Below are 26,436 nucleotides of genomic sequence, written 5' to 3' on the forward strand. Positions count from 1 at the left end.
AGACACAAAAAGTTATTTCCTTCATACCACCAAAAACTGTTAATTTTGCATGTAGTGTACCTCTGGGTGTCAATAGGCATGATGTCATAAGTTAACCACAGTTCCTTTTCTTGCTAAAAGTCTGAGAGCCCTTTGAAGTGTCAGGGCCTGTTGTCTGGCTCATCCTGTCTCAGTCCTCTCCCATCTGATATGATGGATCACATCTGGATGTGCTCAGGAGAATAGATGTGCACTCCTCTAAGAGCCAACAAGCAGACTTGAGTTTCATACAGCTGGGTTTTACTCTATATTAGATATCCCCAAGGAGCCTCAGCCTGAGACTCCCAGCTCATAACCCTTTTAGCTGCTGAGAGAGTTATTAGCAGCTGGTGCCATGGGTATTTAAAATAATCGATTCTTGCTTTGGGGTAGATAGCTTCCTGTCTTCCCCCAAACACATCAGTGTGATTTACAGTGGAAGAAAAAAAGAAAAGGAAAAGGAAAAGAAAAAAAAAATGAATAGGAAAAGGAAAAAAAGAAAAAGGAAAAGAAAAAAGGAAAGGGAAAAAGAAAATGAAAAAGAAAAAGGAAAAAAAAAAAAGAAAGAAAATAAAAAGAAAACGGGTCATTTTTTTAGTTAGCTAATAAATGGTATCAGGGTTTCTGCTGACGTGAGCAAGCCTGGAGAAGCTAGGGGCAGGTGATCCCCATCCCTCTCTAATGAAACAACTCACCCTTGAGCATCACTCAGTTTTCTCCTAGCTTTTGCCTGCATTTAACCTTCCTCACCCCACTGACAAAATCACTGGCTTCTTCTGAGAACTGAGGGCATACCATGCTGCTGCCCAGCTGCTTTTGTGTGCTTCCTCACCAGAAGGCTCTTGTAAACCCAGCTGGTCCATGGTCCTGGTGAGGTGCTCAATGGTTGTGTCTGCCACTGATAGCACAGGGGCAGGGGAGCACTTGGTGGTGACTTTCCTGAGAGGACTGGTGGGATGGCTTATTTTTAGGTAGCAACTCTCCTTCCAGTCTGGTGGCAGCTGAGGAGGGTTGCTTCAGGGTGTTGGGGTTTTCTTTTTGTGTGTGTGATGTACTTGAAGGCGAGTTCTGTTTCCTCTCTTAAGAAAAGACTCTCCTAAGTGTTGGTTTTGTAAAGAGCGAGCAAGAGCTTTTGAGAAGGTTTTGCTTTGATACTTCCTGAAAGAGAAATCACCACTTTGCAACAACCAATTACGGCAATGTTTGAGTTCCCAGCTGCCATCTGTACAACAAGGCAAGTCTCAAGTGATGCTGATTACCTGTAATTTCTGCTTATCTCAGTCAGCACCCAAGTTACAGCAGCTCAGTACCTGGCTTACCAAAGAAAGATGTGTTTTTTTTTTTTTTTCCCAGTAAGGACTACCTGTGGCAACAGTCTCACAAAATAGTGCTGGTGGTTTGTTATTTATAGATGCTGTTGCTGCTTCTGAGAATATGGGAAAAACATCAGGATGCTGAATGAATTCCTTCCTGTAGCAGGGCTGCTCAGCTGCTGGACTCTCATCTGGATCTATGCCCAAGACAGCTTCAGGAGGAAGCCAGCAAAATAGATGCAGTGTGGGCAGGGAGCCTCTTCCAGAGAAGGCAGCTAGTTCCCAGTGACAGCAGAAAGATGAGCCCACAAACAATGAAATAAGCTCTTTTCATCTTTCATTACATTTATTTAATTCTCTTCAGGCAGGTGCCACCAGAGGTGCAGGGGTAGGCTGGCGGGCAGCCCTGTCAGGCCTGGCTTTGCGTGGGGCCACTTGGTGCCCTGGTGGGCTGGAGCCCTGTAGAAGTGGGGTACTGCTCGAAGGGCACTGCAACAACAAGCCTGTGACGTGTGCCTGGGTATGGGCACGTGTAGCTGGGCTCCTGTGAGCTGATGTGATGTGGGGATATTTCCCTATCGGCCTTGCTGGCCACCCCTTTTCTCCTGGCAGGCTGGCAGCGAGGCTCAGTGGCGATGGCAACCCCTGTGCAGCTCTGCCGACAGGGTGCTGGCCTGCCCCGTCTCAGTGGCTGTCAGGCCCTTCATGGTGGGGCACAGGTCTTGTTTCTCAGCAAGAAGCTGTGGCTTTAAACTGATTTAAACAAACAAAGAAAAAAAAATCACTATTTTTATTTGCTTGCTGTCTGGTTTCTGAAGGCCTTGACAAAGCTCTCTCCATTTTAATAAATGGTTCTATGATACAATTCCCCATTTCTTTTTCTGTGGCTACTACTGTTGTAATTTTTGTACTGTTCTTGGCAGTGAGTTAAAGACATTTCCCCTTTCTTATCCCTGCTTCCCATGCAGTATAAAGCTTCCTAGCAAAGGCAGAGTAGACAGGTGAATAAATGCTTCTCAGAGGCTGTTGTGTGGGACTGTACATCATTGGGAATATCTATTTATTTGCCACTTTGTGCAGTACTGAACAGCTCTTAAGAGTGAATTTCATTATTCTAACCAAGTGGACTAGCTGGCATATGCTTCCTCCGTGTTAGATGGGAATGACTGTAACCTCTTCTCATTTCAGCCTCAAATGCCCCGTACAAACATTGAAAAGGCATGCTCTAATAACCTGACATTAAATACAAAGTTATGGTATTTTGTATTTGTTACGGTATGCAACCATATGTTCTATGCAGAATGATTCTTTTAGTTCATAGGTAGTCACTGAGCTTGCTTTAATATTGAGAAAATTAATTTACACAGGCTACTTTAGGGTAGATGCTTGGCAGATGTATTTGACTGATAATACACAAGGTGTGCTTAGCATGTGAATCCTATGAATTACAAATAGAAGAAAAAATACTAGTCTTTTTGCTGCTTTCGATCACAGGACTTCCTTGGTTTTTTTTTGACTGAGCTTACTGTAGGCTTCTGTCAAAAGGGGAAACACTCTCATCCAATTACTATTAGTGATAACTATGGTGTCTATCAAGGTAGTAATATTGCAGAGGGAACTACTGTGGAACAGCAAATCCTGAATTCATATTGATGCTCATAGTACCTCTTGGACTGGTTTTTGCTCCCTGGCATGCTTGAGAAAGTTTTGTGTGTGTGTGTGCAGAATATGGAATTCACATCCTACTGCTAACCCTACTTTGGGTCATACTGAAAGCTGAGGGGGTTTCCCTTCCCTTCCCTTCCCTTCCCTTCCCTTCCCTTCCCTTCCCTTCCCTTCCCTTCCCTTCCCTTCCCTTCCCTTCCCTTCCCTTCCCTTCCCTTCCCTTCCCTTCCCTTCCCTTCCCTTCCCTTCCCTTCCCTTCCCTTCCCTTCCCTTCCCTTCCCTTCCCTTCCCTTCCCTTCCCTTCCCTTCCCTTCCCTTCCCTTCCCTTCCCTTCCCTTCCCTTCCCCTGTTTTTACAAAACATGTTTCTCTACAGTGTTTCCCTCTGCTCCTATGGGAAATGCCATGCCTTTCTTTTATTTACAGGAATAAACTGGTTTGTATATCATCAGGAATTAAAAATTTTACAATTTGTGTATTACTTGCAGTTTGTGTGTTGCTTCCAAGAGTTTCATGAAATTTCAGGAAGAAGAGTAAACCAGTGGTCTGTAGGCTTAAATGTGGTAATCAGGAATACCTATCTCAACTTGAAAATTATTAAAAAACAAAACAGAACAAAAAACACACACACACAAAAAAACCTGAACAACAACAACAAAAAAAGCTGAAGGCTACAGGAATACACATTAAGAGTGCATATATTTCAAAACTACAGACTTCTTGGATCAAAGTAGAAGGAAATATGAGTTGTGTAATGCAGTACTGACAATGAAGTAGAATCAAGGACTGCAGAAGTCAACTGCCAAATGAATCTCTTGTCTGACTATATGACTAAAGAAATGTTGTGCTAGTGTTCTTTTGCAACATAAAAAGTTTTTTTACAAGTCCTAAAACATACCTTTCTTGAGTTTGAAGTGTTGATTTTTTTTTTTTTTTTTTTTTTTTTTTGGGGGGGGGAGAGTATGTTATTTTTCTTCATAATTTCAGAGCAATAAATCAGAAATAAATTTGCAAGCAATAACTATCTGTAACCTCTGGTGGACTAATACAGATTTTAAGCAGAATGGGAGGTGCATAGCAAGCCTGGTCTGAAGATGGCTGTGCCAGTACTGGCTGATATCCAGCTGTGGCAAAGCTCTCCCCACAGCTCAGGCTGAGCTGCTTAATGTGACTGCTCCCCAGCTTGGGCATTCACAATGACCTCAGCCTGTTTAAGTTGGAGATTTTTTTTCTCATCTGTTTTGCTTTGACCAATATGACTAGGGAGAGTTTCTGCGAGTGGCTGAGTTGATGCAAATGTTTTCCTCTAAATCTCTTGGTTATACCCAGCATGACCAAACACTGCTCATAGTGCACTGACGACTCAGAGTGTTTGCATTCCAATAGCTGTCCTTTGCATCCCACATTTTTCTTCTCCCCTCCCTGCCTTTCATATATATATATATATATATATATATATATATATAAAATGTAGTCAGAAACAAATGGATACAGAAAAGGTGTTCTTGGTAGTAGTCATTAAACCAGTCTATTTCCATTACCTTTTAAATGAGGTCGTATGAAAAGATGGATTTCATCCCACCTGACATTCACAAATGTGCCTAAATGAACTGTTTTAGTTGTTTCCAGGGGAAACAGCAGGTTGTATGAATGATGCACTCATCCATGCCTGGGTTCTGCTTGACAGCCAAGGGGTTCTGCTTTACTTGAGAAGAAAGCTGAGCAGATCACTAGCACTTCATTTTTTTAATGAAAAATAACAAAAATACATCGTTTATGAGATCAGATCTTAAGGTCTGAGGTGTTTATATTATCATTTATAGCCTTGAAATTTATCTTCAGTTAATATGACAACAAGGTTAATAAAATAACCCTTGTTTTGATTCTCTAAACAATTCATGTCCCCCCTTTGTGGCTGTTTTGTTCAAAAATAAAGAGGGGGGAAGAGGGTATATTTGAAGTACAAAGGCAGAAGATAAAAGCATCAGTCTGTTTCTGTTCCTCCTACGTAATATTGCCATAGTAACAAGATGGATGTGGCTGTTCATCACTGGAAGCAGAGGTAAAGCAGACACTATTCTCATTCAAAGGAATATTAGTAAAATACAGATTCTTAACATGTCAATAATGAATTAGGAAAAAACTATCTGCCCTACATAGCACGCTCTGTAAGCTAATAATAAAGTGCCACTTTGAAAGAAGAGAGAGTAATTAAGGCATTTAGCAAACATTTATAGTGCTGTAAATCAGAGCATTTTATCTTCCACACAAAGCCATGCAGAGTTGCAAAGTGCAGCCGCAGATAATATATTCTGACATTAAATTTACATGAGACCAGCCGCTCGCTCTCTTCTGTCTAATATATTTCTGTCGTGGCAGTTGGTTGTAGTTATTGCCAACTATTTGTACTGCAGCACTGAATACTTGTGCTCTAATCAAGAATAAAGTGGGTAAACTATTTTCTATGTTTAGGACTCACCGTGTCTCTTAGATCCTGGTGCTATTTTTTAACCATTAAACAACCTCCAGAGCGGGTGAGTTTATATTCCAACTATGCGCAGCAGGTAAAAATACATATATTTGAAATTTCAGTGAAAAATGTTCAATTGCACTCGATTAAAATTGGAGAAGAACAACAAAGTGCACTTATATCAGTGTACTTGATGCAGCATCTCCACACTTTGTAGCAATGATTTGATTGGCTTTTTGCCTTTGTGTCTGATAACAGCACTTTCTTGTGAGAAAAAATTATCTGTATTTGATCAAATGATGTGTTACTTTGCACACTCTCTCAAAGTGTTTGTTGATTTAGAAATTTCTTTTTTTTTTTTTCCTCTTTTTTTTTTTTTTTTTTTTTTTTTTTTTTTTTTTTTTGTCCTGAAGGCTTCTTTTGCCTGAAGTGTGTTTAAAATGAGGATCTGAGGAGTGAGGCAGAACTTCATGAGCAGCCACAGCCGCCTCCTGGGGCGAGGAGGTGGGACATGGCAGCAGGAACAGCCATTCCTAAACTGCACTACTCTCTGCCAGCCTCGGCTTTGGATTAAAACACAAGAAATAGAGCTGGAGATAACAGATCTGGGGCAAGGGAAACTGTCCTCAAGCACAAGGGAAAATGATAGATTTGGGTCAGAGTCAGACTGAAGGGACAGAAAGGTTCAGCCAGGAGGAGCAGAGCTGGAGGCTTTGCTGCCCTTGGAGCTGACAGAACTCAATAGACTGTGTTGAGAGAGCTGGCAAACCTCTGCAAGACCTAGAAGTAAATGGTTGTCCTGGCTCCTCTGGGGTTGACTCGGGTAGCAAGTGACAGCCTGGCACTACAGACAGTCACTTCCTTCAGTTGGGTCTGTGCAGGCACCCAAACTCTCCTGATCCTGCTGGTGGCTGGTGTGGGGGGAAAACATGATGCACACGGAGTGTCATTTCTTTGAGAAGCTGGGTGGAAGGCAGCATTCGCTTTTTCCTTTTTGAAAATAGTGCCCTAGGAAGTTGCATACACATACATGTTGATATTGAGAGGACAAGCACACAAAAGTTAGGTCTTCAGTAATTCATCCACCCAGTTTACTTGTGGACTTGTATAGGCTTTTTCTAAGTGATCTCAGCTTCGTTTATTGTTTAGGATCTGCTCTTCCTTATGCAGCCTAGTTACCTTCCTAGGAGTTTGTTACCCTTTGCTGTGATGTTTTTTACAACATTTTCTTGCACCAATGTATGGAAAATTCCCAAACCGCATCTAATTACATTACCTGTTTGGTGATGTTGACTTATTCTGCTTGATGTTGACCATGTTGCCTGGTAAAAGGCTGGCAAACCTGAGCTTCTGCTCCCTGAGCATACTAATAGGGTCCTTCTTTCTCGCATTTCATCTGCTCAGGAATCTGTGTGTGTGAAGGGAACAAATAAAGCTCATGCGACTCAGTCTCTTTTCACAGTTTGAACAGTTGCCTAAGGGGTATTTTTATTGCTTGTCTGTGAGCAGTAAATGCTTTTTCTGTGAGACTGTGGCCTGGCTTGTTGAGCTCCAGTTTCAAAAGTGGCTCTTCTATTTTCAGGGGCAACTTTGTGTATGCGGGAGTCTGCGTGTTTGTGTGGATCTGTGAGACTAGGATTTGGAAGAGGAAATCTTGTTTGTGAAATGCTCTTTCTTGTCAGATTACTGTAATTAAAAGAGAAACCACATAGTTTAAGAAGCAAATAAAAAGCAAGATTCCTCTCTACCTGGCTGACGCACTTGTTTTAGGCTAAAGTTATAGCCTCATGTGCCATCTTCACCTTGTCTAACAGAGAAGAGAGGCAAAATATTCTCATGCAATTTAGTCAACAGCGTGGTTGTTACATTGCTCTCCTGGAAGGTAAAAGGATGTGTGCTTGAATTCTTTCATGCAGAGGGAGTGAATTAACAGCTACTAGCCTGTTATACGAAGTTTGCCAACTTTGGACAGTTTTCACTATCAGAGATAACAGAGCAGTGCTTCTTTTTATTGGCCCTTTTTGGTTAAATCAAGATTTATAGTGAAACATCTGAGTGCAGATTTGAGAAACCTTCTTAGGTACTTTGTTACTTAGGATCTATTTTCCCCTCTGCAGTCTGGGTATGGGAAATGTCTGTGTACCTGCGAGAGGGCATATCTCCAGGACTTCATCCTCGGGCTCATTGAAGCATGATGGATGTGGGTTTTGGTGTCTGACTTGGACTTGTGAATTCCAGACTGAGAGTTGAATGCCTTAAATACTAGATGGAGCAGTGCCAGGTGTTGCCTCAGTTTAAGGGTAGGTCTATTTAAACTTGTGTGGATTCAAGCCCTTGATTTATATGTGTTTGATTTAGGTGATTTTGCACGCCTAAGATCTGTGTTTAATTTTCTGTGTTTAATTTTTTTATATATATATATATATATATTTTTTTTTTTTGGGGGGGGGGTGGGGGGTTGAGGAGGGAGGAGAATGATGAAGTATTGAGGTTAGGACTACAATGTGTACTTTCTGTGGGGCTTTGTTTAAATTCTTTAGAAAAGGTAGCCAGAACATCACCTACCACAGAAGGGAATGAAGCAGTGTTGACACAAGGCAATGTTGTTTTGCGTGGATTCAACACAGTACCTTTTGTACAGCAGGTAAATAATTCAGCACTAGACTAATCAGAATTTGGCCATTTGCATGCCATCCAGCAGATTCCTACTTGGATTTAAGAGTACATTTACAGAGACTTCTTAGCAATTGTGTTTACTCAGGGCAAAGTTTAGATTGTGTAAAAGAAGGACAGGTATCTCAGAATATCTTCTGAATACCTTTTCTGTTTTTCCTGGTGTCCATGACAGGATGCTACACAACATAACTCACCTTGACGTGATGGCAGTCTTCTATTGCTTATGTTACTTCCTTTTCCTACAACAAACACCTATTGAGTTGTTGCTCACCTGTTTTGAGACTGAATTCCCCTCAGCTGGTATTGCAGGAGGTATGGAAACTTACAGTAAAAGACATGTTGCATGCAGAATCTTAAGTGTTGTAGGTGAAGATTTGTGCTGGACAAGCTTCAAAGGAATCTTAGATTATCTTGGTCCGGAAAAGTTTCTCGTGATGGTTTAATTGTTTTTGTTTAGCTTTCTGCACTTTTGCAGCACTAAGTATATACATAAATTTCTGAACTGTGTTGGTAGGGAAGAGGTGAATAGGCACAGACTTGCAATGCTCCCTCTTCATCAGAAGTAATCTATGTCTGTTATTTTAACAGTGTCACTGAGATGTGAACTCAGCTCCAGAAAGTGTATAGCATTGTCTCGGAATGGTACTGTTGGGAACCTCTGTGTGGGAAGAGGCAAATGGGGTGTCAGGGAACTGCTGCAAGGTGAAAATAGGAAAATATGGCTGACATGAAGAAGAATAGGCAGGAGCACCACTGAATGTTGTAGGTTTTTCTGTATGACTTGGACTTGTGAATTCCAGTCTGTGAGCTGAATGCCTTAAATGATGGGAAAGAAGGAATAGTGCCAGGTGTTGCCTCAGTTTAAGGGTATGCCTCTTTTGACTTCTGTAGATTCAGGCCCCTGATTTATATGTGTTGTGATTCAGGTGATTTTGCACACCTAAGATCTTTGTTTAATCTTTTGGGGGGAGGGGTAGGGGGTGGTAATAAAATACTGAAGTAAGGGCTATGGCAAAAAGAACAAAAGGTCCATGGCACTGTTCCATTTCTCTCATAAATCTGTCTGTGTGGTTTTCAGTAGGATCATCTTGCCTCTGAAGAATACGACTACCTGTACCATCCATCAGTCTCTTCCTTTTTGAGACAGGAGATCCCTGTGTCATTCAACATTAATCCAGTGTGGGAGAATGTTTGTCTGAATCAATAGTGCAATTGGTGCTTATTCAACTCACTGCTTTTGGTAGGACTGTAAAGGTTTGCTTCATCTCACTGCCCAGAGCACTTTAGAAGTTAGAACAGGAATGGGTTAATTATCAATACTGATTTTAAGTTTCTTCCCTTAGCCCTCTCCTCTAACAAAATGCTCTTGAAGCCATAAGGTACAGTTGGTGTGTTTCTTCACTCCAGGCACTGTTACTGCCTAATCCTTGGGGGTGAGGGCAGGGAGGTTGTGTGCCAAGGCTGCATTCTGGGCTTCTCAGCTCAGTGGGTGCCTGCAGACCTTTCTGCAGGGTGGGAACAGCCAGGATTATGCATGTTTGCTCGTGTCCTTGGTAGCAAAGGATTGCTTACAATACGGGCAGGATTCTCCCCACTGTGAGCAATGTGCCTATTGAGCACTACTTTGGTGTTTAGCCAAAGAGACGGATTTTGCAAATAAGCAGGAGAAGGAAGTAGTGGTGTTTTTAATTTATTTTATTTTCCTAAACAAAACAAATTTTCTTTCTGTATGCCTGTCATTTTTATTTTGCTGTCTTTTGTTGCATCTGCTTCCTTTTGCTGCTTATTAGATATGCATCAGATATGCAACAACTTTCAAAATCAGTCACTGGCATTCTTGAGATTTCATAGCAACAAATTGCACCAGTGGGCCAAGGAAGAAGCAAAGTTGCACAGAAATGTTTTCAGTAATGACAGGTACCCCTGTGAGAATGGTAACTATTTTCTTTGCAGACTTCCATCTCCTGCAAATGGGAAAAGTGTGTTCAGTCTCAAATAGCATTTGCTAGGAGCAAGTGAATGTATATGTTCTTAACTGCTTTGTGTTGCCTCTTGATTGGTGTGAGACCTTGTACCACCAGAAGCATTGCCACAAAAGCTATGGCTTTTTATGCCACAAAAGCTATGGCTTTTTATGGTTTGGGAAAACAGGATTGCTTTCTGAAGGGTCTGCTTCTTGGAATGACACTTAAAAAATTAATGAGCCCTGGGGAGTATCTGGCTAAGGCAGAGATGAATGCTGAGCTATTGGTAGTTTAAAATAAACCAAGAAAAAATAATGTCACTGATAGAATTCATTAAATTGCATTAGATTTTCCTTTATGTGGTACTTGAGTACTTTAGTTCCTCAAGCCAGAGCTGAGATCATAAGTCAGTGCTGGACAAAGAGCTGACTTGTGTTCATGGCATTAAACAACTCATTCCAATCTAGACATCAAAAAACAGAGCTTGTCAGGGTCTTATCCTGAACCTGTGCATTGTGCTTGCCTGGGATGCTTTCTATTTTCTAAAACTTAGAGAAAGTCTGACAGACACCTTGTTCAGTCAGGTAGTGCTGCTCTTCAGAGAAGTCTGGTCTAAGTGAGACATTGGTGAAACATTTTTAAAAACTCATGCTTCTAATTTTGCATGTAGTCTAAGAAATGTAATTTTGACATTCCAGTAAAATTCTAGATTTTTCAAAATGCACAACGTGCACTCAACCAACTAACATAGTTTACTTCTTGTATTAAGAAGTAAATTAAAGCTTTGCCTATAGGTGAGCAACCAGTGCTGTTTTACTGCCACAGGATATCCCTCCAGCTCCAGCTGTTTCCCATGTCCTGCAGGTCCTGTCTCATATCTGCCTACCTGTATGGATGTCCCTGATATACTATAGCATCATGCATGGTGCAACAGTTCCTGTACTTCAGCAGGATTTATAGGTTGTATAGGAGGAAATCTTCGTAGTTTACTGGTGCAGCCTGCAGGGTTTGGGCTGTAAAACTCTGTTCTGTACAGCTGCATAGAGTGTCTGCTGAGTGTTAATTGGTTCTTAAATATGTACAATTTCAACACCAATTTACTGGAGATGTCTGAGAACCAGAAGCAGGCTGTTGGTTTTTGAAGTCTGCTTAGCATGCAAAAGCCCAGCCAAGTTCTAGCATCATTCTGGTTATCTATTGAAATTGTAGCTAGGGTTACAAACCCAGGCAGGCATGCTGGGGTCAGTTACAAAAAACCTTAGAAACAGCATTGATGCTACTTGTTATACTTTGAAATAGTTTGTTAGCCTGTGCTATTGCTTAATAGTAGCAAAATTAAAAGTATGAATGAAAATCTACACTCAAACAGAAGTATGAATTGCATGTATTTATCAAAGTTCAGAACTGTTATCAGCAAAGATAAGCATCACCAGAAGAGCAGTGTGTATCCATTGCCACAACTGTACAGCTTCCCTTTTCTGACACTGATATCTCTTTGTGCAGAACAACCACAGGCAGGAGGGGGCTATCAAAGATGACAAAGAGAAGAAGAAAAACAGCAGATCAGCATTTAGTGATGAGGACAAAGAAGGTGTAATTAAACAAGACCTGATGGATCAGGTAATACCATTAAAATAGGTTTTCAGGTAACTGATTCTGCTGGATTTAAAGATTTAATTAGCAGTGAAATGTCTCGGTTGCCCAAAGGCTGGAACTCCCTTGTGTAGTACCCTGGTGCAAAGGGAGTTCCTCTGTTGATGGAGTGCCCAAGTAATTCCTTGGTTTAGGTGATAAAAGAACTGATTCTGATATCACTGGTTGTGCTTCATTTTACCTGTGGTAAAATTTGTGGTTATTTTATCCATTTCTTTAATTCATTTGTTTATCCTTTATCTCTGCATGGGAAAGAGGAAAAAATGTACCATTTAGCCTAGTGCTAAATGTCCTCAGAAAAAAACCAACACCTCTCCTGTTGTGCATTCTTATTAAAACTAAGGGAAATGAGATGTGACCTTTACGTGTACTATCTTGCTATTACAGTGCTATGGCATTCATTATTTTCAACAGACAGGTGACAGTCGGCAGAGGAAGGCTTATAGGGAGTTATTTTACCATTTTTAGTGTGTTCACCTGTGCATCAAACAATAGCTGACCTTTGTTAACCTAAAAGTTAGAGGCACCGTATTCATCAGTATTTATTTGTGTAATGACATATGCAAATACATGGAATGTCAGAAGAACTTTAAAACCCTTTTGTAGTCAGCGTTGTGGGATGCTCTCTTAATACCTTCTTACAGTTAATACTTAACTCCAGCATTTCCTCTAACAAAGCACAGAGGGAAATCAGGGGCAGACTTCCCTATCTCTCAACTCAAGCATTGCTGATAACTAGAAGAGTTTTACCTGTAGTCCAAGAACAATTGTTAAGTTTGCATAACAGTTCTATGCAGTAGCATGACAGCTACAATTTTTTAGTGCCAGAGACAGTAATAGTATACAGTTAAAAGCCACCTTTCATTCTATTGAAAGTTTGCATATGCTTTTCTTCCAGAAAGCGAAGTCCTGTGACTTCTTTTCCTTCTTGTACTGTATCTCTGAGTACACATTGTTATTTAGCATATATCACTATATTTAGCTATAATCACTTCTCTGTACACCTTTGTCGGAGATGTGTGACATAAAGGAACACATAGATTAAGGCAGTTAGTAATTGAAACTCACGGAGACTCGAGCAGAATGTAGAAACAAAGAGTAAGCTTTGCTCAAAAAAATATATGTGTATGTAGTGAAAGAGGGCTTCAAGGCATGCAGGTTTCTGAAGCTCAAAGGAGGGAAGATCTGTTGCTGTGGGTGTATCCTTGTATCCTTTCTGGGTAGGTGAGTGGGCACCAGGAGTTACTGCATCAAAGCCAGATCAATGTTGCCATCTGCTGGGGAATCGCTGTAGTTGCCAGAAGTGTTTAATAAATAAATAAATAAATTCTGATATTTATAGTTATAGATATTCGGTAGTTATAGATACATACATATATTTACATAAATATATATTTGTAGTTACATAACATTGTGGATTTTGAAAATATGCAGATAATAGTGTGTGCAGATTAGCAGTATATCATCATCTGAAAAAGAAAACCCACCTTAATTCTTCCTAATTGAGAATAGAGAAACTAAACTTCCAGAAACTGAGGAAGGGAAAAAGTTCTTGGGCTAAATCTGATGGAGTCTTCCTTTTTTTTTTTTTTTTTTTTTTTCCTCAGGAGGCATGACCCTCCAGCAGTTATTACTGGTTCATGACTTCTATACGTTTCTTTGTAAATGATTCTGTATGAGGTATTTTTGCTTCTATTTACTTATTATGGGCATTCTGGGTACAGCTCATCTCAATTTCCAGTTTAGCCAACAAGTAGTTTTATCTGTCTATTCTGTCTATTCCCTTTTAAAGACAATGAAACAAATATGTGGAATGACTATTCAAAGGGCTTTTATAATTTAAAATAGTTTCAGCTTGCAAAATAAGTCACACTCCTTCAGTTCTCTATTTTATCTTTCATTTGTCCAAGCTATATATATATTTCATGCTTTATTGACACACAAGTATTTAACAAAAGACCTGCCAAGCATAAATTACTTGATGAGAGAGGCATTTTTTTCCCAGCACCACCTTAAAATGTGTAAGGGTCTCTGTGGCTGGAGAAATGTTAAGTATGCATGCTACCAAGATGCTGAGTAAAGAAGTTCAGAAACAGAGTTCAGATTCAAATATCTGATTTTAGGCTCAAACAAAATCATGAACAGGAAAAAAGAAAAAAAGTGTGAAGCTGGGGGATTCGAGGATGTTGGGGAAGGTAACATAACAAGAAGGTTGCACTCTATATTTATTACTTTTAATACGACTGATGTGTTCAGTGGAGGATCTACACTGTTTCTATTACTGAAGATTAATACAATTTTCAAGCTAGGGAATACTGTTGGAAAGTCTGGTTGTTACGAGAAACAACATAGTCAAAAAGAGTGAGAAATCTGATTAAGAGATGCAGTTTGATGGCCGATGTCAAAAAATGCCTTTTTAGAGCCATTAGTTCAGCAGAGTTGATGTCAGACAGTGTGCTTCCTTCAACAGAACAGAGCAGTGACACTTACGAAAGTTTTCCTCTGAATCAGACCACTACACATTGTCACATTAACAACAAAGAAAGCAGTTTTTTGTTTTTGTTTTAACCCTGTCTTCTAATGTCTGAATGTAAAGCCTTAAAAATTTATCTGTCTCTCTGGAGATTTCCGTCTGTTCTTATGATATGACTTTGTGCTACAAGAAGAGAAAGGACAAATTTCTTCCCCCTACCTCTACCTCATCAGGTGGATGAAATACTTTGGGTTAGGGAAGGAATTTGCTTTCAAAAAGACTTTACAAATATTTTGTTCTGAAACCTTTTTCCTAGTCTAAATATTTTAGAGATGCACTCTTTTCAATCAGACACAGAGTTCAGACTGCCTACAGAGCTTTAGACTTGTCCTTCTTTTGGTACAGGAAAGGATTTCACTTCAGTTCAGCTGAAATGGACAAATACACTCTGAGGGCCTGGATTATTAAGGTTAGGCTTCAGCAGAGATGCAAACATGTTTCAGCAATTTATGCATAATAGTAAATACTAAGCAGATTTAAAAGCAAAAAATTACCATGTATAACACTCAGTAGAATAAAAGCTAAATTAATCAGGCAAAAGGGAAGGAAGGCAGTTTGCAACGGTAACTACAAGTGTAAGTAACTTTTTTTGTAATGATAGATGCAGAGTATGTGAGATGGAAAAAAAACTAATTACCATGCAGTCGCTGAAAAATGTAGCCTACTAAGAGCAAGAAGTTTGGTTTTCTTCCCTTTTTTATTCCTCTAATATAATATATGAAGAAATTCTGAAATAAATCTTTTTAAATAAAACAAGACCTTTTTGTAACAGACAGAATTAAACTGCTGTGCCTAGAAACCTCAGACAACCCACCGAACTCCAAACAGTTTTTATAGCTCGCAATTCACCAAATGCCAATTGTGGAAATCTCCTTCCTGTCTGTCACTCAAGTCGCTAACACTGGCATCCTTTTATGGACTCTTCCTCCTCAGTAGCTACCACTTTTTTTTTTTCCTCAGAAGAGGAGAAAGTCCTCTGAAATGTTTGCTGTTAAACTCGTCTCATTTTCTGTAAGAACTGGGGAACAATCCAGTGTGGAAGTTTTCGCTCCTTGTGGTATTATTTTGTTTAGATATGAATTTCCACATGCCATCCTGGATTGTTATTGCCAAGCCTGTGGTTCTGCATTTACAAAATCTTGTTAAGCTGGGTCTCTCACTGGAATATAGTCAGAGCAGTGATCTGAACAATATTTTGTTCACTTAGCGCTAGCTTGCAGGCAGAAACATCTCCCACCTTTCCTCTCTCATCTGCTGTGGCTGCTTCTGTCAGCTCGTGGGTTTTGCAGTGAATTGCCCTGTTTACCCTTAGCAAATCTTTCTCTGCGCCATCTTCATTTCTTCACGCTAGTTATTCCACTTGCAGGGTCTGTGAAGACATGAACGTGTTGGCCTCTGGAATAGATGCCACAAATCAGTCTAGCACTTCTTTCTAATTTTAATGGAGATGAGCTACTAGTTGTAATTTCTTGAATCTCTCAGTTAGGATGTAGAGAGACCATAAATCTTAAAGCAACAAACATTCCGAAATCCTATGCTTTGAAGTGAATAGGAGCTCCTGGGTCATCAGCACTTTGGGGAAACAGGCCGCTTAACTAGGTGTCCAAAGCCATTACAACCCTCTTTTTTAAAAAAGCTTTGGTCACTGTTTAAGGAAACCTGCAACAACAACAACAACAAAAAGTTCGAACATTCAAACAGTGCAAGCAGCAACTTTGCTCAACAGCCTGAGACAAAGCCTCTGGATATCAGAGCATAAAAATTCATCACTCCTGTGCAAGCCAAGTATTTTGTTTTATTTCTGATCTTAAAATTTGAGGTTTGTTATGTTTATTATTGTTACATTTAGTTTGGTGGGTGGAATGCTGATTTTTTTTTCCTTTTCCCAAACTTTAATATGAAAAAGGAAAACTAGAAAACCTAAACCAAATGCCAGATTTTTTTGTTTCTTTGTTTGTTTTTAAGGACCTTCCATCAGGACTTTTCATTCCATGATTTACAACTTCCCCTTCCAAAACTTACTCCCATTTGGACATGGGAAATTATATTTTAAGCAACTGCTATCAAATTCTGCTAAACTGAAAATTCAGTTCATCTGCATAGTCTATGTAGAGGAACAGTGAATGAATCAATCATGTTGTGCACTTTTACTTGAAAGGGAGACTTGTTTCTGGAAGGCTAGCGCAGTTTTCCTGGTATGTAAGCTGTCTAAGCAGTATGAGGAATTTGATGGTTCCTGATAAATCCATGCAAATCAATTAAACAAGGATAGAGGAAGAAACATGAAGACGGTACCATCTGTTAGTGCATAATATTGTCGCACAAGCATTTCCATTCTACCTCAATGTAAGCCCTTCAGCCTTTGTTGGGCAGTCCTTGAAGGCTGACTCTTCCTGTGGCAACATTCAGCAATGGGGTTTATTGGGTTAACAGCACGCACAGCATGCAACGTGCATTTTGATGGCATAGCTGTGCTTTGGCCACACCAATTTGTAATCTCACTGTGGGGAGGAGCTCACATTTTGTGTTAGGTAATTACTCTGTCTGAATAATTTTGCACTGAATCTTGTGGGGTTCAGAGACACCAGAGCACTGCAAAGAAGTCATAAGAGCTGAACTATTCTGGTAGAGAGCTTGGGGGCATTCCCTATACTGAGAAGTATAGTTTCGCTATTGCTTGCAAATCTACAGCATTATTCATGTGCCAGGTCCTTGGTAGTCTGCAGCAGAAAGATCAGCGATCAGAGTTCCCTCCTTGCAACCACATGATCTGAACCAAAGGCATCACTAGGTCGTGATGTCTTTTGCATTTTGTGGTGGTGGGTTCCTCAGGGTCCTCCTAGGACCCTGCTAGGCTGATGGTTCTCCTCTCCAGAGACCTCAGGGCTATACTTGTGTCCCAGAAAATGACCCTGACCTTGCTTCTATGGCAAAGGCTCTGCCAGCTTTAGTCTCAGTAAAGCACAGCCTTTGCACAGTTGTGGCCTGGCAGGCAACGTAGATGTGCTTGTGAAAAGGCACATCTCAAAAGCACTGTTTTACCAATACAAAGCTTCCATGCTTTCTGATCTTAGTTTTATACCTTAGCCATCACAGTGTTGTATAAGGTGACACTCCATTTCCATATTCCTACCACAGACCACCAGTGTGCAATACATATCTTCCTTTTCATCTGCTACTTACTTTACAGGACTTTGTCATATTTGTTATGTAACTCTTTCCCTCATTAGCATTGTTTTATGCAGGTGGTTCATCTGCTGCTCACAGCTTCCATGGACTCTTCTTTGATTAATGCTTTAGCAAAGCCCTCCTGTCTCTCCAGCCATGCTCCAGCAAAGCCCACCTGTTGTGCACTGGCTGGCACTACCAGTCTAGTCAAACCCCATAACAAAAAATTAGGAGGCTTGTTTCCAAAAATTAAGACAGAGGGTAAGCAGGTTTTTCAATGTTACAGATCCCTTGGGAACATCTCATACTTATTTGTTTATTTATTTTAGTGCGGTATTCTTACAGTTCTTTGCAGCATTGTATACAACACATAATGTGGTGGAAAGTGTGTAAGCCTGAGTGTTTGTTTCATCCTATGTTTCATTGATTAGGATTGTTTTAAATGTGATTACATGGTTTCCACAGGATTGGGAATAATGTTCTTCCTTTTTTTTCCCCCTGTACTTTGCTTCTTTTAATGTAATTGCAAATGGTAGAACATGGTTTCAGATGCCTTCTGTGAAGAAGTTTAGACATTCCTAATTCCATAATATAATGGCAAGTAAAAGAAGAGAATGCACAATTCAATAAATAACATTCATATCAAGTATAGGTTCTTCCAAACATTTGTAATTTTCTCATAGGCATCAACTGAACTTTATTTTTAAGCCTACAGGTGTCAGATCTCTCTCTCTCTCTTTTTATTTTTTTTTTTTAATTTATTTTTTTATTATTATTATTTTTATTATTTTATTTAAGTATGCATTTGTTGTGAAATTTTAGGCATATCTTACCGTGGTGAATAAAGAGTGATGGGACACTGTAAGATGAATGTGTAGATTGAATGGTTGCAATTTGCTTTCCTGTTTAGTTATTAGTTTAAAACTTCTTCAAAAATTAAAATTACATAAAAATCAGAGGAAGAAGAAACTTTCCAAACAGAAGGTCCTTTATTTTATAAATAATGAAGAGTGCTGCTTCTTCTGTTCTCCAGGTTTTAAAATATTGAAACTATATATAATACCTTTTTATACCATGATGATCTTATATTCTAAAATATGAATTGTCTTCACAGAGAAAAATGGCATTTGTGATTTTCACTTAGCCATAGATTTTCTCTGTGGTGAGAGAAAAATACACTTTTATGATGGGAGTGAAAGCAAGATTATTACTGTAAACATATATAGTCCCATACCAAAAAGAAAATTAAGCTGTCATAACCTTGTGAATTTTCATTGTTTGTTTACTTTTAGTTGGTTTTGTTGTTGCTGCTGTTGGTTTTGCTTATTTATTTATTTATCCTTGTTCTAGACAGGACACTGCTGCTTCCAGACCCTCTAAAGCTCTTGTGGGTTGCTAAGATTCAGCTTCACTTGTGAAAAATGTGTTTCCATGGCAGGACAGCTAAAAAAACATGAGCATTTCTGAGGTGCTGTGAGGTGATTTTGCCAAGGTCAGTTTCCTTACTTTACCAAGTCCACTTGAGCATAAATCAGCCTTGTCTTTACAGTCTGTTTTTCTATTGCCATGGAGTGGGCTGTGTATGTGGTTAATGCTGAGGGAGGTGGCATGCAGCATAAACAAGCCTCTTTGGATGAAAGGCTTCCAAAAGAAGGGGAACACCTGCCCAAGCGCTGCAGGCACATGTGCACTTCACATCTCACTGCCTCCAGTACAGAACGCAGCCTGCAGTACATTTGGACGTACTTTACATTGGTATGTATGTACTTCTGCGTGCAGTCTCTGTGGTTCACTGAGCTCTGCTTTATGGGTCTCCTGTTTTCTTAGGTGTTCCTCCCTTGAGCCTGCACCCTGGCTATTTTGATCATACACCCAAGAAACGGAAGAGGATGTGCAGGAGATATCAGTGGTTACTTGACTTGTTGCTAATCTTTGAATGCAACTGTACCCAGTCACACAGTCAGAGCAGCACAGCCCTCCAGACACTGTGACAGTCCCCTGGAGCTGTCCTCCCCCATCTGCAAGAGAATCTGTGGCCTGAAACATGGGACCTTCTTGTGTGCCTTCTCAAAGCTGGAGTTCAGGTGGGAGGAGGGTGAGAGACTTCTCATCAGTGGCCAGAAGGGCAGGTGAGATTCAAAAATGAACAACTTTGTAAAAAAAAAAAAAAAAAAAAAAAAAAAAAAGAACCCTTGTACAATGATGGCTGTGGCATGTATGGGAGGAACAGCATCTTTGGAGAAGTGCTGGGAGCATCATTTCAGTATATGTGTGGTTACTTTTACACGGATCATTTGAAGTCAATGACATTGGCACAAGTGCATTTTGAACACAGTCGAGAGATCAGTCTCCTTGAGAAGAAGGTTAAGAAAACAAACGAAACTTGCCTTGTAGAAACGGTGGGACAGGGTGGGGGAATCCCATATTAGCCAACATTCAAATTACTGCATTGCTTTGTAATTTCAGAACTCTACTTGTCTATTGGCTTTTGCATTAAAAATAGGAAAGCCACCAGACTTCCTTCCAGCTGACAAAGAAAAGTAACCGGTAATTGGCAATTGCCTGTTTTTATTGGCTGCTGAAATCAAATGGGCCAAATATTGTCACTGCAGTCTTGAGCTGACAAAATAAGCTTTAAGCTGAGAACCTTCCCAGGCTAGGAGAAGGTATCTGTATGCTGTTTTAATAGTGTCTAGCCATGTACATGTTGACCAGTCTGGAAATACAACTATAGATTGGAAAAAGAAAAGGAATAAAAAAAAAAAAAAAAAAGTTGTCTTATTGATTTTTCTAATTAAAATTAAGATCTGTGCTATATTTTTTTATATTATATTAAAACAGCAGTTAATACAAGAGATAAGTTTCTGTGTTAACAAGCTAAGAACAAGATAATTGTTTCCCAGAATTTTTATTTTAAATTTAAATGGAAGCCACTTGGGTTTTTAAATTATTCTGATTTGTATGTGACTTTTAAGCAAAACCTTTTTTAGCCTTTCTTTCTTCTAATAATGAAAGCAAATTTGTCCGAATCTATCTTTGCTGTATTAGAACTATTTAAAAAAAAAAAAAAAAAAAAAAAAAAAAAAGCAAGTTGAAATTGTGAAAAGTTGCTTTGCAAGGAAAAAATGTACAGAAGATTTGTTTGAATGTGTGGTTTAATTAAGATACTACTCAATAAAATTTCAGGATTTTTTTTAAGGATAACTATAAACTAGGATATATGTACATAGATGAGATGAGCCTTATCTAGCTTTTTATTTCTCTTTTAATGCCTTTTTAACATTTTGCAGATGTAGTTTAAAAAAAAAAAAAAAAAAAGAACACTAAAAGATATAACTTTGAAATACCTTTGATGTTTAAAACTAACTAGGATCTCTTTCAAACATTTCTATGAAATGTAGCAAACACTTCAATGTAGCAGACATTCTGCCAATTCTTGTGCTTCATGATTTTGATACTAGAATTGTTTTCATGACTTAGTAAGCAGGTTTACAGTTCAGTGGCCTTATTTTGTGTATAATATTCCCAGTAAAGAGTAAAAACTGCACATAGTTACTCTAAAAGTCTTGGTTTTTAACTTGATCTTTTGAAGGTTTCCTTAACCGAGAAAAAATCCTAACAAAAGTAATAGTCTGACTTTGCAAAGCGTTTTCATCTGAACTTGTAATTAAAAATATGTAATCTGATTCTCTCCCTGCACAAGAAAGAAATAAATCTTCTGCTTAAGAGGGCCAATATATCTGGTGCCACATATCAGGTTGTCTCTACAGGTCCCTGTTAAAGTGGAGTTGTAGGCTTATTAGCATCCTATTAATATGTGCATAAAATGTAGTCTGTGTCTGAGCCCAAATACACAAGCTGGTAAATCAAAGAGAAATCCTTCACACCTTTTGCTGGCTTCATCCTGAACTTTTATTTATCTTAAAACAACTTCCTTAAGGGAATTTCCTCATCTAAAGGAAACACTTTTCTCCATATTTAACAAGAATACTGCATTGAATTATTTTTGGAGCAACACAGTCACTGAAGAGAGAATTACTTTATTCATGACATTTGAATCTTAATTTTGGCTGGTATAAAATATCTATTACTTAAAGATGTCAACCATCTGGGACTTTTTTTTTTCTGGTTAAAGGAAATGTTGTGTACTGAGTACTTTCACTTATTTAATCAAATGGTTAGAAAGAAAGGGCTGCAAAGGCTGAACTGTGTTACGAGTTTTGTTTTATTTATATGAACAATAGTAGTCACTTGTTTCTGTGTATGTAGTGCTTTATTTATGTTGGATTGATATAAGTCACTAACAAACTGAAAGATGAGGTTTATACAAGTTTAAATTCAGTGCAGAATTTAAAAGTTTCCTAAACCAGCACAACCTGGTGCTCAGACAGATTTTTGGAGTTGTAAAGTCATGTAGACTGAAGTCTGCCGGTAGTTAAGCACTGCCTGTTTGTAAGGTAGATGGAGAAACACACTGCTAATTTTGTCAGAACAAAAAATGCTCTCAAAGCAAAATACTTATTCTTTTATATTCACATAGGTTTTTGGAAATGTAATTTTTTTTTTCTGTCATATACACCTTTCTCTTTCATAATATTTTTTTCCTAGGTCAGTATGTATGTGTGTATATATATATATATATTTTTTTTTTTTTCACTGGATGCCCAACTGCACTTGTAGTCAGACTACGACTTGACCGTTATTATTTCTTAACTTGTGGTGTTATGGGAATCCAATGTCAACTGGCTGTGGAAAGTGTACTGCACATCTCTTCTTGATCCAAGCTAGTAGAGAAGTTGTGCCTGAAAGCCTGGCCTGGATTCCAGAATCACTTTGACTTATCAGAATTTGGGGCACCCTGTGAACAGAGTAAAGATGCAGTGTGTGGGGTGTAACTGATGCCAGAAGGGGACTCATGTTCAGCCTGGTGTTTGTATAAAGCTAGCTGAGAGCTGCAGGTGCAGAGGGAATAGGACAGACCCCCCTGTATGTACTGTTTTGTGCCATGCCTAGTGAAAACCCAAGCCTGTCTCACGTACTAGTAGAGATTTTTTTTTTTTTTTTTTTTAAGGAAAGAAAAGGAAATTCTATTAAGGCTTGAGGGTTGAGGAAGAACTTCATTTGGCAAAGCTGATGTGTGTGTTTTTCAAATCAGACCAGACACTTAGATTCTTTAAATAAATTTAATATTCTTAATATTCTTTTAATTTAAATTTAACAGTTCAAAAACAGTTTCCAAGAGCTTCCAAGAGCTTTATGTTGTTCAAACTTCCTAGAGTCTATTTTTTTGCATGTTGTTCTTTAGGATTTTTTTTTTTTTTGGAAACATTTTCCCCTTTATTTTAATGACTTGTAGCTGCCAGTGAAAGTGTCCCCTGAATTGCCTGCAGCCTGATGCCTGCTGTTAACTGCACCACAGAAGCAGCATAAGCAGCCTCCAGGAAGCTCTTCCCACACTGGTGTGCCAATGGGTCTAGAAGCCTGTGTGGAAAAGCCCCTGGATCCAATTGCTAAATTGTCATTCAGATTTGTAAAAGTATGCTAATGCTGCTTTTTACAAGACTTACTTGCACATTATTGCTCAGGGTTTCCACATGGCTGTTTCCCACTGTATGTTAATGTCAAACAAATACATCGGTGACTGGAAAACACAGGCTTCCTCTGCCTGGGCCATCACACGCAAAATGATTGAACTTTTATAATATTGTGGATGGTGTCACTGGGGCATCAAAGCCTAAAAAGAAACTCCAGCCTAAGTTTTCTGCTCTTCCAATATGTTAAGCTTGGTTAAAGTATTTTCTACAGGATATTGAATGTATGGATGTATGCCAAGCATATGGAAATTAAACAATTTCCATTAATATGGAAATGAAAAGATTTTTTTTTTCTCTGCCCAAAATCTATGTATGTAGCAGACTGCATTTGTAGAAACAAGTAAATCAATGCTGCTTGCTTGCTGTGAAGGCCTGTATGTGTTGAATTGCAGTCCTATTTGGTGGCAGGCACAGCTCCTCATGCAAGCCCAGAGTGGGGCATGTAAGGGATACAGCAGGAAAACAGCAGTGGTGATGAGAATAAGCATATTGAAATAAGTTGCTGTGGTTACTGACAAACTTAAAACCATCTTTAGATTTGATGGGCACAAGTTACTTACAGCAGCATTTAACTCGATTTCTGCAACGTGCTTTGAAGTGAACCTCCAGTTGTCCCCTCTTCGCACTCTGTGGCTCACTTCCCAGAGAGGACAGGCAGAGAGAAGATGTGTTCAGCTCATGCATGCCAGCTGCTAGTACATGCTTCAGTCCATACATCCAAACCAGAAGTAGCCCAACGTAAAAATCTCAAGGTGGATGTTGGATCCTCAGCACTGGCTTTCAGTTTGCAGGCTCAGCTTCTGCTGTGTTGTACTACTTGCTGATGCGGCGTGGCCAGAGATGTGCACTCAGATTCTGATAATTTTAATTGCTTTTAAAGTGTTTGTAACGTGTCTTAGGTGGTGTGAAGTTCTTAATCCATTGAGTCATTTGCACTGATGAAGTTTGTAAAACTGTTAGGACTTAAAATCTTTGACTCAGGTATGTAATGCACTAATAGGTGAGCAAAAGATTGCTTATTTTTAGACTTGGCAGATATTTTTAGCAAATAAAATAATCCAGGTTGTACCATTGTGTGTAAGGGGGGAGGGGGGGAGAGGGAAATAAATCTTGTAGGAAAAAGGACAGGGTAATTTGGGAACTTTTCCTCAACTGCTTTCTTTAGAACAGTACACTTTGGAGAGTGTTGAGGAAGAAGTGGGGAAAACCAACTACAGGGAAAAAATGAGAGCAGATTTTTCTTCTAGAATACCAGAGAATATGCTTCTCTGTTGGTTGCAGTGGATATTACAAGAAAATCTCCCTGAAGTTCCTCCCCTATGGAGGAAGGCATTTAAATACATAATTTAATGTTTCTTTAAGTTCACTAATTTGCTGAACCCAAACATTGCAGTTGCTCTCTGTATGAACGTACGTATGTCACCAGGCATGGAGAGTGGGAGCACATGGGCATGCAGAGTGTAGGTGCAGCTTTGCTCTGCTCATAGCCTGCAGATGCCCAGCCTTTGGCTCTCAGTAAGCCAGCATCGTTGGAAACTGGGGCTGTGAAAACATAGCTTGTGATCTGCTGATCTCCATGGTGTGTCTTTAGTGCTTATTTAGCTATCCTTCTATACCTCACTAGCCTGAACAGTGTTTGAAGCACTGCAGAGCAGAACCAGGCTCTGGGAATAGAGCAAAGAAAATGGTCAGGAACCAACAAGAAAATGGAAACTTTTTGCTTCTCTCCTCAACCATTTTGATTTTCAGTAAGATTATTAGCGTGATATGGTTATAGCTGTGTTTAAAGGAACACATACTGTGAAATACTGTGTGTAGGCTGATGTTTCGGTTGTGACTGTGACAGTTACTTATTAAGATCTAAATACCAATATGTTGTTGGTCGGTATCTCTGAATCTTCAGCCAGCCACAGCAGTGCAGAGAAAGGCAAATCTCATGTCTATATTTTACTTGCTTTGTGAGATCAGGCTCTGACTTCTAAATCTATATCTACGTTCAATCAGGTGTTCATTTAATCAGTTTTCTCGTGTTCTCCCCTTTTTGTAAGTAAATAATAGGAGAAAAGAAAATCCTAAAGGGGGAAGACTGCAGGAGATGCACAGATAAAAAATATTAATGCACTGTCTGTCCCTTTCTAAACCTATTTCCAAGTTATATGTTAGTTTTACAGGGCTCATAAAATAGCACGTTGTCTTTCCCATGCAGTGAGAAACTGGGACTAAAGATAATGTATGATACTGGCACAGACCTGAATTTTTCAACTCCTTTGACAGCTGGCCTTGCAAGTATGTCAGGCGTGAATCATTTCAAAGTATTACATACTGTTCCCTATTTAAGGTAAGTATTAGTAGTTTAAAACAACATGCAAACTAAGATGCATAGATGTCAATCTGTGTCCAGTTGATCTGAGTAGGTTTATTCCAAGTTTTTTGTTTGTATGGGTTTACTTAGCATCTATAAGTAGTAGGAATTCTAGCATATACTTAGCAAGAATGGAGAAACAGATGCTTTATTAGTGCAAGAGGTGCCATTGAGCATTATTGCTAATGAAAGCTATTTCTACTGTTTGCATGAATATTATGCTAAATCTAAACAGACATCTTGCACTGTCGCAGATCAATTCATGTTATAAAAAAAACAACAACCACAAAACACAATTGTCTCTAATTGACACTGTGGTGTTGGATGAGTTGGGGCAGTGAGCTAAAGAAGTTTGTTCTGTGGGTCTGTGCCTCAAAATGGCTCTTGCAGCTTTTCTGGGGTGATGCAATGTTCTGGCCTTTCCCCTTTGGTCAGCACTGATAGCTCTGTCCTTCGCTTGGTAATTGGCTATTTTTTCATACCTCTCTGACCCCTCTGTCATACTTAAATAAAATCAACTAACAGGTTTGCAACAAATAATTTCTCAACATTGTATGTGAATGTCATTTCTTTAGGAAAGCAGAACACAGTGAACCTTACTTCCTTAGAAATACAACAACAATAATAATTAAAACAAAACAAACAAACAAAACAAACAACACTGACTAATAGATCCAGTGACCTATGTCTTGAATGAGGAGACTGTATGATGATCTTTTTCACGGGGAATATGAAGTTTGACCTCCTTCATGAGCCCATGTATAACATGATTTTTTTTTTCAAAAGTGGGTAGAAATATTTACTGTGAGTTTACATAATTCTCCCTCATCTCGTAGGAGGGATTTTCTCTTAGTGTTAGCTGCTAAAAGTTAAGTACATTCCCAAGCCAGTCATCTAAGGAGCTCCCTCCCCCACATGGCCGATAGCAATGCCAGGGTGATTCATCTCACCTGTTTTACTCACCTCTCCTAGAATGGGATAAATGGCAATCTGAAGGCACTTATCTCTTTCTTCACTACAG

General features: G+C 39.2%; 1 long non-coding RNA gene across 4 annotated transcripts; it reads left to right on the plus strand.

The window, feature by feature from the left end:
- Positions 1–635: 635 nt before the first annotated feature.
- Positions 636–25,951, plus strand: LOC311433980. Of its 4 annotated transcripts, XR_014691163.1 has the most exons (6): positions 636–862; positions 1,104–1,252; positions 11,609–11,725; positions 18,810–18,951; positions 19,032–19,214; positions 19,287–20,485. It is a non-coding gene; the product is annotated as an uncharacterized lncRNA (long non-coding RNA). The 4 variants fall into 4 exon arrangements; XR_014691160.1 differs by lacking the exons at positions 1,104–1,252; positions 19,032–19,214 and adding an exon at positions 25,260–25,951 and having other exon boundaries at positions 19,287–19,588; XR_014691161.1 differs by lacking the exon at positions 19,032–19,214 and having other exon boundaries at positions 636–888.
- The last annotated feature ends 485 nt before the right edge of the window (positions 25,952–26,436 follow it).

The sequence above is a fragment of the Aythya ferina genome (assembly GCF_964211825.1).
Source record: "Aythya ferina genome assembly, chromosome: 3".
NCBI lineage: Eukaryota > Metazoa > Chordata > Aves > Anseriformes > Anatidae > Aythya > Aythya ferina.